General features: G+C 35.7%; 1 protein-coding gene across 1 annotated transcript in view; it reads right to left on the reverse strand.

Moving 5' to 3' along the window:
- STXBP6 (syntaxin binding protein 6) overlaps nt 1-12,508 on the reverse strand; it is a 115,703-nt gene that overhangs the window by 15,972 nt on the left and 87,223 nt on the right. The gene's annotated exons all lie outside the window — the stretch shown is intronic.

Genomic DNA, 12,508 nt, shown 5'->3' on the forward strand with positions numbered 1-12,508 from the left:
AACCTGGCAAGAAGCAGAATGTGCAATTAAAGCAAAAACAGCAGCTATGCACCACAGCAAGCTTCTGTTTGAAAATGAGATGCCAAAATTAAACATTAATCTTAAATGCTGCTCCCCAGGGGTCACAAGTGAGAGCTGTGAGAGTTGCGGACACTGAAAAACTTTGCAAGCTTTGCTGATTTTGATCAGCTGACTGCTAAAATCACTGAAAATGGGATAACTCCTATGTCGATTTTTACTGAAATTGATGCCATCCTGTAAAGAAAAAGTATGGGCTTTTTTCGGTTGAAACCTTCCAGTCATTTCTGCCAGTAGGCAAAATGCTGTGTTTACTACATTTCTTCATGACCACAAGCTGAAATATCCAATCGAATTCTATTCAAAATCAGAATATTTTTCAGTAGGGAATATTCAGAAAGATGAAACAGATTTCATAAAGAATTAAAAAAACCCAAAACCGACTACAGTGACTACTATAAAGAGTAAAATTTAATATTTAAAAAAAATAAAATCTATTTTGAATGAAAGCCTGTGGTGCGAATGATGCAAAAACAATCACTCACCATCCAACACTCACCACTGGTCTAATCCTCAGCTAGTCCCTGACCTTGGGAAAAGGTAGTTTCCCCTCCAGTTTTATTGCTAAGCATGCTGTTACATGGCATGGAGTCAATTTTGGTCAGCTTCCCTATTTGTGTTTCCTCCCATCCCATTCTCTGGGGGCAGGCAGAATGAGAAATCCCCAACCATGAAGGTGTTGATGCTATGTAAGCATTCCTCATCTAAAACACTGATGTGTTACCAACACAGTTCCGGTCACAAATCTATATTGGCTGCTATGAAGAAAAATCAGCTCCATCCCAGCCAAAACCAATCCAAAGCTTAATACACCTTTTCCCTGTCACAGCAATCCAAAGGGTTTACACGTCTCCTGATGCAATTCTGTTGTTTTGTTTCAAACTGAATTCACCAAAGTATTGAAATTTATTTCATGGTAGGTGGGAGAATTAGGTAGCAACATACCCTGAAGATGAAATACAGGATTCTTCTAAACATAGGTACTTCTTATAGACATTGTGTCAATACTATTGATTGAGCTTCTGAATAAGTAGTGTTAATTATTATTGAGAAACATAATGCATTAACCTGCTACAATGGAGGCATGTAATACAGTATATTTGTCAACAGATTCATACTTCTTAATCAGGTAAGTGACTTAAAAAATTCTGTGTTTGCTATTTAAGCAGCATATTTAAAATTACCAACTTTTACTACCCCATAGGCTGAAATAAAGTTGTGGCTCACGAGTAAGAATGAAGACTGCCTAAGAACTAGTCAAGGTCAGGATGAAGTCAGTCAAGAGCAATGGTTTGAACACATCAAATGAAAAATGGAGTGTCTGGCCTGACTGACTGGCTATGCCAGAAGAGCTGCCCTCAGGATAATCCAGGAGCTGTACATTTAAGGGCAATATTTTATCACCATCTCCAACACCCAGGACTATGTTTATGTCTGAAGGTTTGTTCAGACAGGAATTCAACTGCCTAGAAATGGATTTTTTTTTTGCCCCAAGGAAAAGGGTAAAGAGGAAGTTAAAAGCTTCACTAATCTGAAAGTTACTTCTAAACTGTCAAGGTTCAGGTGACTCTCAAATATTAGGTATATTCGGCAATCAAAATAATACATTTTGTTAGAAGAAAGAATTATGCCACAAAACAAAAAAAATTAACAGCTACTCATTACTGCAACACTGTGCTGAAGACAGGAAGTCGAATCTCTTCCACTGCTAAAATTGCCATGAAAACTGCTCACAACAAGGAATATCTGTGTCTGGAATGATCCCCCAGAAACACTGCAATAATAATAAAGGACTAAATGAACTCTAGGCATCTAACTCGGGAAGCTTAGGTATTTCAAACTCTACATATTTCGACTGGTGAAGTTTCAACTGATGGTGGCACTTCACACACTCACAAGCTGCCTCTCCTTGTTGAGCACATTTGTTTTGTTAAAATCATCGTTACCACAGAGCTAGAGTTCCTAGACTAAAACTAGCCCAAGGCTTTCCATCACTTCTGTAACATAAGAGCTGCTTCTAAAGATCCACAGGAAAAACACGTTCTTCCCCTCCTTCTTCATCCCTCTCACCACTCTGCCAACCGAATGTTAGACATGCTTTCACATGCTTTGGTGCTATGCTCACAGCCTCATTTAAGAGCTCTTTTGAATAAAAGAAGGGCTGCTAAAAAGATCCAAACAGAAAAAAGATTTCTGACCTCTCAAACAACCATGTGAAAGCCTTATTAAACAGCTCAAGATAATAAGTAGAAGATTACAAAAACAGTACTTCTGTGATTGTAATCCTATAAGATAATACCCTCTTACAATTTAATGAATTCCCATATCATAAGAATGGAATGTTGTCTAGACAATTTTAATATTTAAATTATCATCCAGAAAGGATGACTAAATGATCTGAAAGACTGAACATTCATTAAAAGTAGAATCTTTACTGGATTTATTAATTTAGTTGTAACTTTGAATACTTGAACCTGAACATCAACTTCTCAATTTATCTTTTGAGGATAACTTCCCAACTTAAATTTGAACCATAAAATCTAGAAGTCTCCTAGCTCAGCCTGGACAGAAGGATTTCAGTGGACTTTCACCTTCTTTGAAAGTAAACAAAATGCTTCTATAGGTCTTTGCAACTGAATCTGGAAACTTTATGGCCTTCAAAAGAAGCATTAGTTACCAAGTCTGGTAACTGCTGTGATACAGGTGGTATATATTCTGTACTTAATTTTGCTTTTACCAATCATGCAACATTAAGAGTCGCTGTACTCTCAAGTGACAGATCAACGGTTCCACCTTTGTAAATATCTGATTCTGCCCAGGAAAGTAACACAAGTTTCAGAATAAGAAGTGATGTAAAATTAAAACTGCACTAGTTTCCTCTGTATTGATGTAGCAGGCAATTTCTTGTAACACAACTGGATCTTTTAATATCCATTAATACAAATAGTGACCAAGAACAGCTGTAAATATAAAAATGCAGGCAAATATTGCATATTATTTTGATGCAGAAAGTCTTCTGGATTAAAAATTCATCTTATCTGATATTTTGTCCAAAGCACATAAGACAGAAAAAAGAAAAAAACCCAGTAGATTATAATCACTCTTTAAATCTCAGATTTGGCTCCATACTTTTCAGTCTTCCTGATTTGCAACATCTGAAACAAAGCCTATAATAATAATTCTAGTAATATAGAATATTTTATACTGCAGCATGTTCTAATATAACCATAGTTTGTCACTTCATTGCTTCGGAATGTTATTTACATCTGCATACATTTATTTTTATATATCTGCAATCTTGTACTTTTAAGGCCAAAAAAAGGCAAATTTATCATATCTCACTCTCATATGAAGAAAAAGCATATTTTATTACTGCTATGAATTAAGTAATACCTATACCCTGGGAGTTAAACGGATGCTTCCAAGTTATTTCTAACAATAACAAACAATACCTTGTGAATCATAACATTATACTTTTAAAAAGGTCCTACCAATTATAGAGCATGTAGGAGGCAAAATGATAATCCTAATCGTTTAGCACCTTCATCAGCAAGCAACAAAACCAGATAAGCCTTATTGACAACAGAGACCAGTTTCTTCCTGTGCTCTCATTAGCCATGTCAGCTCCTTAGATTTACATTGTACATTTTAAATGGGGAAAAAACAAATCAGTCCAGTGGGTAACAGCTCACTTTTTGTTTTAGCCTTGGGTTTGTCCTATTTACCATAAAGAAAGCTAAAAAAGAAAGCTACACGCTCTTTCTTTATTGACTGACTGAAGAATGTGTCTATATTTCAGATTCCTGCAATGACTGCAGCCTACGCAGCCATTCCAGATGTGGACAGCTAGTTATCCAGGTCTTGCAAATAATAGTCACAGCTGCACTCAGAAGAGGCTGCGAAGTCTACCTGAGGATTCGAGTAAATGCTCTGATTTCAAGACTGTTATAACTAGATTATGGATAGTACTCTACTTACTAGCAGAATTATGCTTGACTCATCTGCATGAGCTTTTTTGTCACAACTTGGTGAAAATGTTCTAAATAAGAAACTGATGGAATAAAATTTCTCCACTTTTGCACCACTATCAAGCATGAACCATGTAGGACAATCATAGGTGCTCAAGGACCAAATAACTTTGAGCTGAAGTTCACTGAAGGAGAGTCAGCTGTGGTCCCGGAAGGGGGATAAGCGAAGTCTGAAAGGTACTGCTGACCTTAATTCATCAGGAATGGAAGGATATGCTAGTAAAAACCTGTCTAGGTCAGACTAGAAATGACTTTCCTAAATGGTAGCCCTGAGTCAACACCTGGGAGAACTTTACCCTCTGTACTTTCCTGCCCAAATCTATAGCCAGCTTTAAAACATTATTTTAGCACTAGTCCTTTAAAGAAGGAAAGAGGGAAGAAGAAAATGAAGAAAGAATAGTGTTTATACAGGTGTGCAAATGGAGGATATGTACTGGTAATGAAGAAAAATTTCTAACAGAATGAAGCGATGAGACAACTGCCTCTACAAAATCTGTTCATAGCCTGATAGCAGCACAGGATCCATCAGAATTAGCCAGGATAACTGGTCTTTCAGTAGCTTGGATCAGTTTCTAACCTTCAATAATGGGAAAGTTAAGTGATCTTGGGAATTATCATTTCAGATTTGATTCCTCCCTGGGAATCAGCACAATGTGTCCATACCAAGCCTCTTCTCCTCTCAAGATGTTCTAGAGCTGCACAGATGCAATGCAATAAAGTCTACAGCAAGTTAAGGTAACGTAGATGCAATCTGGTTTGCGTTTTATGAGTGAGTTTAAATACTGTGAAGAGAAAGACAGAAAATCAATAAACTATCTACTTAGAAAATTACTATCATGCCACACTGGGCATTCTGAAACAATCCTTTTATAAGTAATTCTGAATGGCAAAAAATCCAACACTGGTGTAAGACATCATCAAGACTACATACTGTGTTCTATTGCTTAATATTTTATATTACACAATAATGCTAATCCATGAATATCAAAATATGAATTCATTGCAACTAAATTTTTATGGGTTATTTTTCAAATGGCTAAGTATCCTGGAAGAAATTTTTCCTCTTTATCTGCTACTTAGACTGACGGTCTACAATTTTGTATTTTAAATTCACCTCTTCCGTGTTAGAAATCTAAACAGTTTAGAAACCTGGAAAGCTCAGCCATATTCAAAGGTAGTTTGAATTGTGAAAACATAAGTCAGGAGGAAAACAAGTTTGCTCAGTTTTGTTTGCCCCTCTACTATTGAAAGGAGGCAGTTTGAGTGGTTTTTCCCACTGAGTTTTTAAAACCACTACAGTTCAGAAGACCGAAAATGTCAACACTGATGAAATTCCTGCTATTTACGACAGACTACAACATACTAAGTTTAGAATAATATTTGGAATGGAAACAATGCTGGACAAGATAATTCATACTTTCTATTTACTTCATTCAGATGTACAGTAATGTCATTGCCTTATGACTGATAGGGACTGATAATGAAAACAACATATAGAGGATTTTTATCCAAAAGATCAAGAAGTGATTTATTAGACAGGTCAAGTCCTATCCTTACTGACAGACACCGGAAAGAATAAAAATTAAAAAGATAACAAAAAGATAACTCTGAAAAAAATGTCCAGCAATTCATTAAGCAACAGATAGTTGTAAGCAGTGCAATTCAAATGAGCTAGTGGCTGTGTGAATTACAAACGAGATGAGGTCAAATAATTGGAGAACTGTCATTAAGAAAAACCTGTTATTTAATGCTTCATTTGAGTTTTCTTGTCTCAAGCAGCCTAAGAATTTATGCCAAATTTATTCACAAGGGTCTAAGAAGCTCAGAAATATTGCGAATGGATCTGGATTCACACAAGTGTGTTCCATAGAGGTATTTTGATTAGTTATTACTATTGATGCACCACTTGTATCCACTTTCCAGACTGGTAAAAATGTTGCATTAAATGAAGTAACAGTGAACTAAACAGGAAACATAAGGAATACTGGGTTGCAGGAACAGAAAAGAAGGATTTTAGTTTTTGAAACAGCTGGGCATTCAGGTGGTGAATTTTCCCTTTTAGAGATTTCGTTTGTTATCATCCAAGGCTTTTTTTTTCTTTTCCTTTTTTAAAAGAAACAAAGAAGCAATTCTGCTTTACATTTCTAATAGTTCTGAGGTCATTATGAAGATGGACAATCACCTTTTCACATCAGAAGTCAACTAGATCAAAGAAAGTTTGATACAGGACAAAGAACTCTGGTTGGTCTTGCATGGTTACACACAAAGGTGACCAGAAGATAACTTTCACCAATCAATTAATGCACAGCAGCACAAAACAGAACTAGCATCCATCTCATTTTAAGCAAGAACTGATGAATTCCAAAATGCTGTAAAATATATATTTGAAACCAAACCTATGTTTTATCCATATAGAAACATATCTGTATAAGTATAAAAATATTGAGTATGTGTAAATCAGACTTATATTTTCAAAATCTATTAAAAACACTGAACTAATTAAGCTAGGCAAGGTGAAATAGTAGAAGATACCTCAGTAAAACAAATCAGGGTAAAACTGGTAGTGAATAGCTTTGCCACCATGATCATAAATTACAATCAAGATAAATTAACCTCTAGGTAAGAAGCACCTCGCTAAATCCTTGAGGTGGGGTTACAGGACTAACAAACTGAATAGGTCATAACTCAGGTGTGCTAAGACCAATCAGTAAAGAAGGAAAACATTAACTTCTTCTCAGCTTACTTATCAGCAACTTTCTTTAGAGAAGCACAGCAAGTATCAGCTACCTGCAGTGAACATTTGAAAGATGTTGCAAACTTCTCATCAATATCATCATTAGTTCATGAGTCCAGGCAGTTGTATTTCATCTTAACTACAGTAACTTTATAGCTGGAGGATGTGATCTCTAGCATTCATTCACTGTAAAGCAACATGGGACCCGGGCAAGTTTTCCACAGGTATCACTGTGACACTGTGCTGCCTCCTGGAATCAGATTCATAGCATGACTGACATGCAGAAACTGACTTCTCTATTAAGTTTATATTTACAGGCAGTTTGCTTTCATCCACAAAAGCACTCTTGCAAGCAGAACTCTAATGCACCAAACCTGACAGTGTAGTAACTTTCAAGCCACAATAAACAATACATTCAGTTTAAATGCAATTTGCTAGGAAAAAAATTACCATGGCAGAATCACAGTGAAACAAAATACACAGAAATGTATGGCTCAAAGGTGCTGGAATGCACAACAAATAGGACAGCAGTTCAGTAGAACTGCATTATAAACCAACTGTATTTTATTTACAGAGGAGAGAAGTAAATAGAATTGCCACAAGGGAGCACACTAGGGGTCTGGTTGGCTGCATGCATTAACACCTTCGCAAAGGGACTGCAACAGGCAAACTAGAGTTAACTACAAGAAGTCATCGTCTAAGCCTCAATAATTACTAGTTTGTTTGTTTATCAGAAGGATGAGAGAATAACAGACTACTTCGAATCTTTACTCATTAAAAAAACTATTATAGTCATATATTTAGATAGCTAATATTTTAAGTTTTGGGGTTTTTTTTAACATAAGCAACACACTGAAGCAAGGATTTTCATACAATAGGGGTTTATTGTCTTAAAAAAAAAAAAGTTATCTATAGCTTTTTAAGCCAACTATATTCACGTACTTCAGTTTCTTCTAGGCTTCAATATCACTATATGGTATTAATGTTCCCGCCTTCCTGCCTCTATTGAAGTTTTAATTTTAGTCAAAATTACTGAAATTAGAAATTAATAAATAATGTCTGGAGAATATATAGCACAAGGATTATGAGCTGAATGGACAGGTCACAAAACATCTTTCAGAAAAACTTTTCTGCTCCCATTAATATTCCTAATTACTGGCATTGATACCAGGACAGGATACTACTGTATACTGCATATATAAATTAAGGAAATATCTAGTAGGATCAATTTCATATTACCATAACCTTTACCTGCTTTCCAAACTGGTAATTTACTTAAACTTGAAAACTTTAAATTCTAATCTAATACATTTATAAATTAACACTAACTTAGGTAATATTTTCAATAATAATATTTAGACTTAATGAAAGTCTAACCAACCAGGAACTTTCAGAATCAGTAATTACAACAAAGCACAGAACTCCAATTTGGCTCTGTAAACATCAAAATCAAACAACTTGATGCAAAGAAAAATACTCCCACTACTATGGCAAACAGCAACATTCTGCATCTTGACGGTAACGTCTCACTTAGACCTTCATTCTTCAGAAAAGGCAAGCAAATATGTTGCTTAATGCTTTCTACATTATCTTGTCTCAGTTATACACATCAAAAAAGAAACCAACCTTTATAAAGTCCTTTCTCATTTCATGTACCCCTACAGATTTTACAAGAACATACTGTACTTTTTTTCTTACAAGATTCCCATTTTAGAAAGTTAATTTAGAGTTCTGATTATATGCAATATCTCTATGGAAAAAGCATGTAACTATTGTCATCCATTGTGATCTTAACACATGGCTTTTATGCTTAAGATAACTAAAATACATCCAGTTAAATAAAAAAAAATTGTGAACCAGAATAATCTTGACATGAATATCCAGGGCACAAAAGCAAGCACCTGAAATGGTCTTTAGTGCAGAAAATTAATTTCTAATATTTCAACCTCTAGACTGACAAAACCTTTCTTTTTTGGTCAAATTCATTTGCATCAGAATTAATTTACAAGTGAAAGTCTGTAAGAATAGTATGTTCAATAACACACTTTTTTCAATGTCTATGAGGCAAGAACTGAAATGAACAACCAACTACCAGGTATTTGACAGGACAAAGGGGAGCAATTGTCTTTCTTCCCATCCAAACTCACAGAATCACAGAATGGCCTGGGTTGGAAGGGACATTAAGGATCATCTACTTTCAACTCCCCTGCCACAAAGAGCAATGCCACCCACTAGATCAGGATGCTCAGAGCAATTTCTAACGCAATTTTTTGTTCATCTCCTTTAGGTAGTCATTAATCTTGCTCAGTACCGTAAACACCACTATATGCTTACCAGGTCTCATGTGTTAAGCCAAAATGAGTCAACACTGTACGGGAAAAGTACTCATTACCATTCTTGCACTGGCAATACATTCTTGAAGGAAAAAAGAATGTTCCATTAATAACTCCTGCTAGCTGTCCTATAGAAAAGGTTACAGAGGCAAAGATGTCATCAAAGAACATTTTGATTAATTCAGCAGAACAACTATTAAAAACCAAAGCACATAGGTAGGACAAAGCTTAAAAGCAAATGCATTTCTAATATGTATCTAAAGGTGGCAGTAACTGTTTGTTCTTTATTATAGGCCCAGAATTAATCACTGAAGAGCTTCAAATGCTGTATCTCAAGGTTCTATCCAGAACTGAGAGTCAAATCCATCCTCAATGCCAGCTGAATGTTATGTCACAAATCAAGCTGTTCTAATGAACACAACCTCTAAGTGACAGAATTTCTGCACATCAGCCATCTCCAACTTTGCTTTTTATATTACTGATATAAAAGCAACACAACCTGATTAACATGGCCACCAAATAACATAGCACAAAGATACTCCAAATTAGACATATTCCAGTATCAGAATCTATATGTTAAAAAGAAAGAAAAGGGGAAAATATTTTCTACCTCAGTCAAAAAAGCCCTCTAGCCCCAAATGCCTTTCCTTCCTCTCTAACATAACATCCACAATGCACATAAGCTATGGAGAGGGCTCACCTAAATTCTAAACAAAAGATAAGCTTGAAATATTTAGTACAAGACATTAGTGGGAGGAATCTTACAGTCTCCCTTAACTTGAAGTTGTTCTTTGTTCTCAGAATTAGCACCCACACCTTCAATCGGTTCTCATTATTGCTGTAATTACTGATGTCGTTAATCAAGTTATAGAAAATAGTCTAGCCTATTTAACTTTGCAGACAATATCCTTACAAGATACTCAAATGAAAATAAGGCAAAAAATGATTCTGAAGAAGAAGAATCAGGGGCAGGACTCTGGTCAGTAGGGGGAAGTGTGTGTGTGTGTGTGTGTGAGGAGGTAAAAGGAGGAAGGCGATGAAGAAGATCTGCAGTTCCAGAGGAACACCCTTATTTACTTACAGCTAAGCACTTCCTGCAGAAATGGGAGCAGCATGTATTTCACTTTCTTCATTCTTACCCTTTAGGAAGGAATAAGGCTGAATAAGAAAAGCAAGCTTGCACACAAACCTTTAAGTTCTTTCGTCTTCAGTTCCACTTGGGAAGAAGTATTCTTTGGAGGCATTTTTTTTATTTTTGAAAATATGCATTAGCTACAAGATATACATTACATACATGATGTGCATATCTATATAGTTACTTACACGAGCACGTGGGTGTATGCACATATATATATTCTAAAAATTTATTTTTTAAAAATTTTGTAGAGTATCTGGAGTTAAACTGGCTAACTATCCAAAAAAACCCAAAAAGCCCAAAACACTACTTTTCACATCCCCCAGAAAGTTCTCAAGAATATTACTTAAAACATAAATGCTACCTTGGTAGAGGGGATGAAGTGACAAGCCCCTTCTGAAATCTGACCACGCTAAGATTTAAATATGATTTCAATATACTGCTTTGACTGGTTAGCCAAATACCCCAACAAAACAGAACAACAAAAAAACCCCAAGATGCAAATTCTCAACTGAATTTAATAAATTTCAAGCTATGTTCTCAGGTATATGTTCTTTGGTCTGCTTAGCTACAGTTGGACCTTACTTTCTCCAGTGAAGATGAATTTGAGATCGACAACACATTTCACTGTATTTTCCATAAAAAACCTCTCGATATCGCAGGTTTAGAACTAAATGGGTTTTGAGTCGGCTCAGTGAGGCTGACATACAGCAAGTGACTGAAATTTAGGGTTAACTATTACTTGGTTTACAGTTGTTGCTACAGTTTCTGTCAAATTTAAACCTACCCACAGAGAGTGTAATTCCCAGTGTGAGGAAGAAGTTGGGAGTGTGAAGAACAGCAAGAAGCACTGTATCCATGAGGAGATTTATTAGTCCCTGTACCATGTCCACACTCTGCACTGTGTGTCTACACACAGGCCGTATCTGCGCAGTCAGAATGACATGAAAGGAATTTGGAAATGATCACCATCTGGTATCAGAGAATTACTGAATACACCCATTTTATCTAGGAAGTTGTAAAAGGGAGAATGTGGTAGGTCTAGTGTGTGTTAAAAAAGCAGAAGTTAAGCAGATGTTTACGAACCTCAGTGGCAATTTTTTTCTCACTGTGATGACGCTTGCTCAGGATAAAGTTAATAACTGGGTCAGTTGAATCAGGAACTCAGTTTTGAACAGGTCAAGCTTAGGAAAATAATGCAAGTTCAGAGGTGAAATGTGTGGTGGTCTATTGGTAACAACTTATTCACAGGAAGGATGCTAGTGAACAACATTAGCAAACGGATGACAAACACGAGACTTTCCATATGAAATGGAAAAATTGTAGAGTATATCTTCTCCTATCAGTGCTCTTCCGTCCTCACCACCACACCATAAAGGAAACAAGGAAAATCCTATTAATGTGGAAAAGGAAAGAACAAGAGAGGAAGCTTACAAGAAATTTTGTACATTTTTCTTAGTTTGAGAAGACACTACAACAAAATGATGATGGACAAAGTTATCTGTAACATCACTGTCAGCTAAAATGAAAGCATCAAACTGGATATGGCTTCTCTGTTCTTCAAGTTTACCTTTGATATTTTAGAGGAGAGGGATCAAGACAAAATAACAAAGAAAAAGAACATATAAAGGCTAGTTCTGATAATAATGTACAGGTATGTATTCTAGATTTATGAGAGGTGAATTACCAGAAAAAAAACTGAGTAGGGCTCTCTATATTTATAACTGATGTCTACTGGGGGAAAGAAACAACAATTAAATGAAATCTGAATTCAGCTTGCACTTCTCTTTTACAGTTTGGAGGCCACTTATAAAGAGAAAAACAAATTTATATTCCAGCTGTGAAGAACAGAGAAGGTGTAAAAGTTTTAAAACTGTTCTGCTTTAGAGCACACAAAAGAAAACTGTTTTCAGAAATTTTACACTAAAGGAGTAACTAAACAATTCTGTTCTCCTAAAGAATGCTTTGTGAAATATGTGAAAATCCTCCTCCCAAAATACTTTCTGTTACTCAGGAAGTAGATTGTAAATACTGATTTCACATATTAACCAGACTCTTTTTTTAGCTAACCAGACATTTTTTAGTCTGGTTTAGTTTTTAGAATTTGGAAATGCACCTAAAGGTATGTGACTTAAGAAACTGTTGTGGTTTAAGTCCAACTGGAAATTAAGCACCCTGCAGCCACTCGCTCAACTCTTCT

The sequence above is a fragment of the Neopelma chrysocephalum genome, unplaced genomic scaffold, assembly GCF_003984885.1.
Source record: "Neopelma chrysocephalum unplaced genomic scaffold, ASM398488v2 Primary Assembly neopelma1_24, whole genome shotgun sequence".
In the NCBI taxonomy this organism is placed as follows: Eukaryota; Metazoa; Chordata; class Aves; order Passeriformes; family Pipridae; genus Neopelma; species Neopelma chrysocephalum.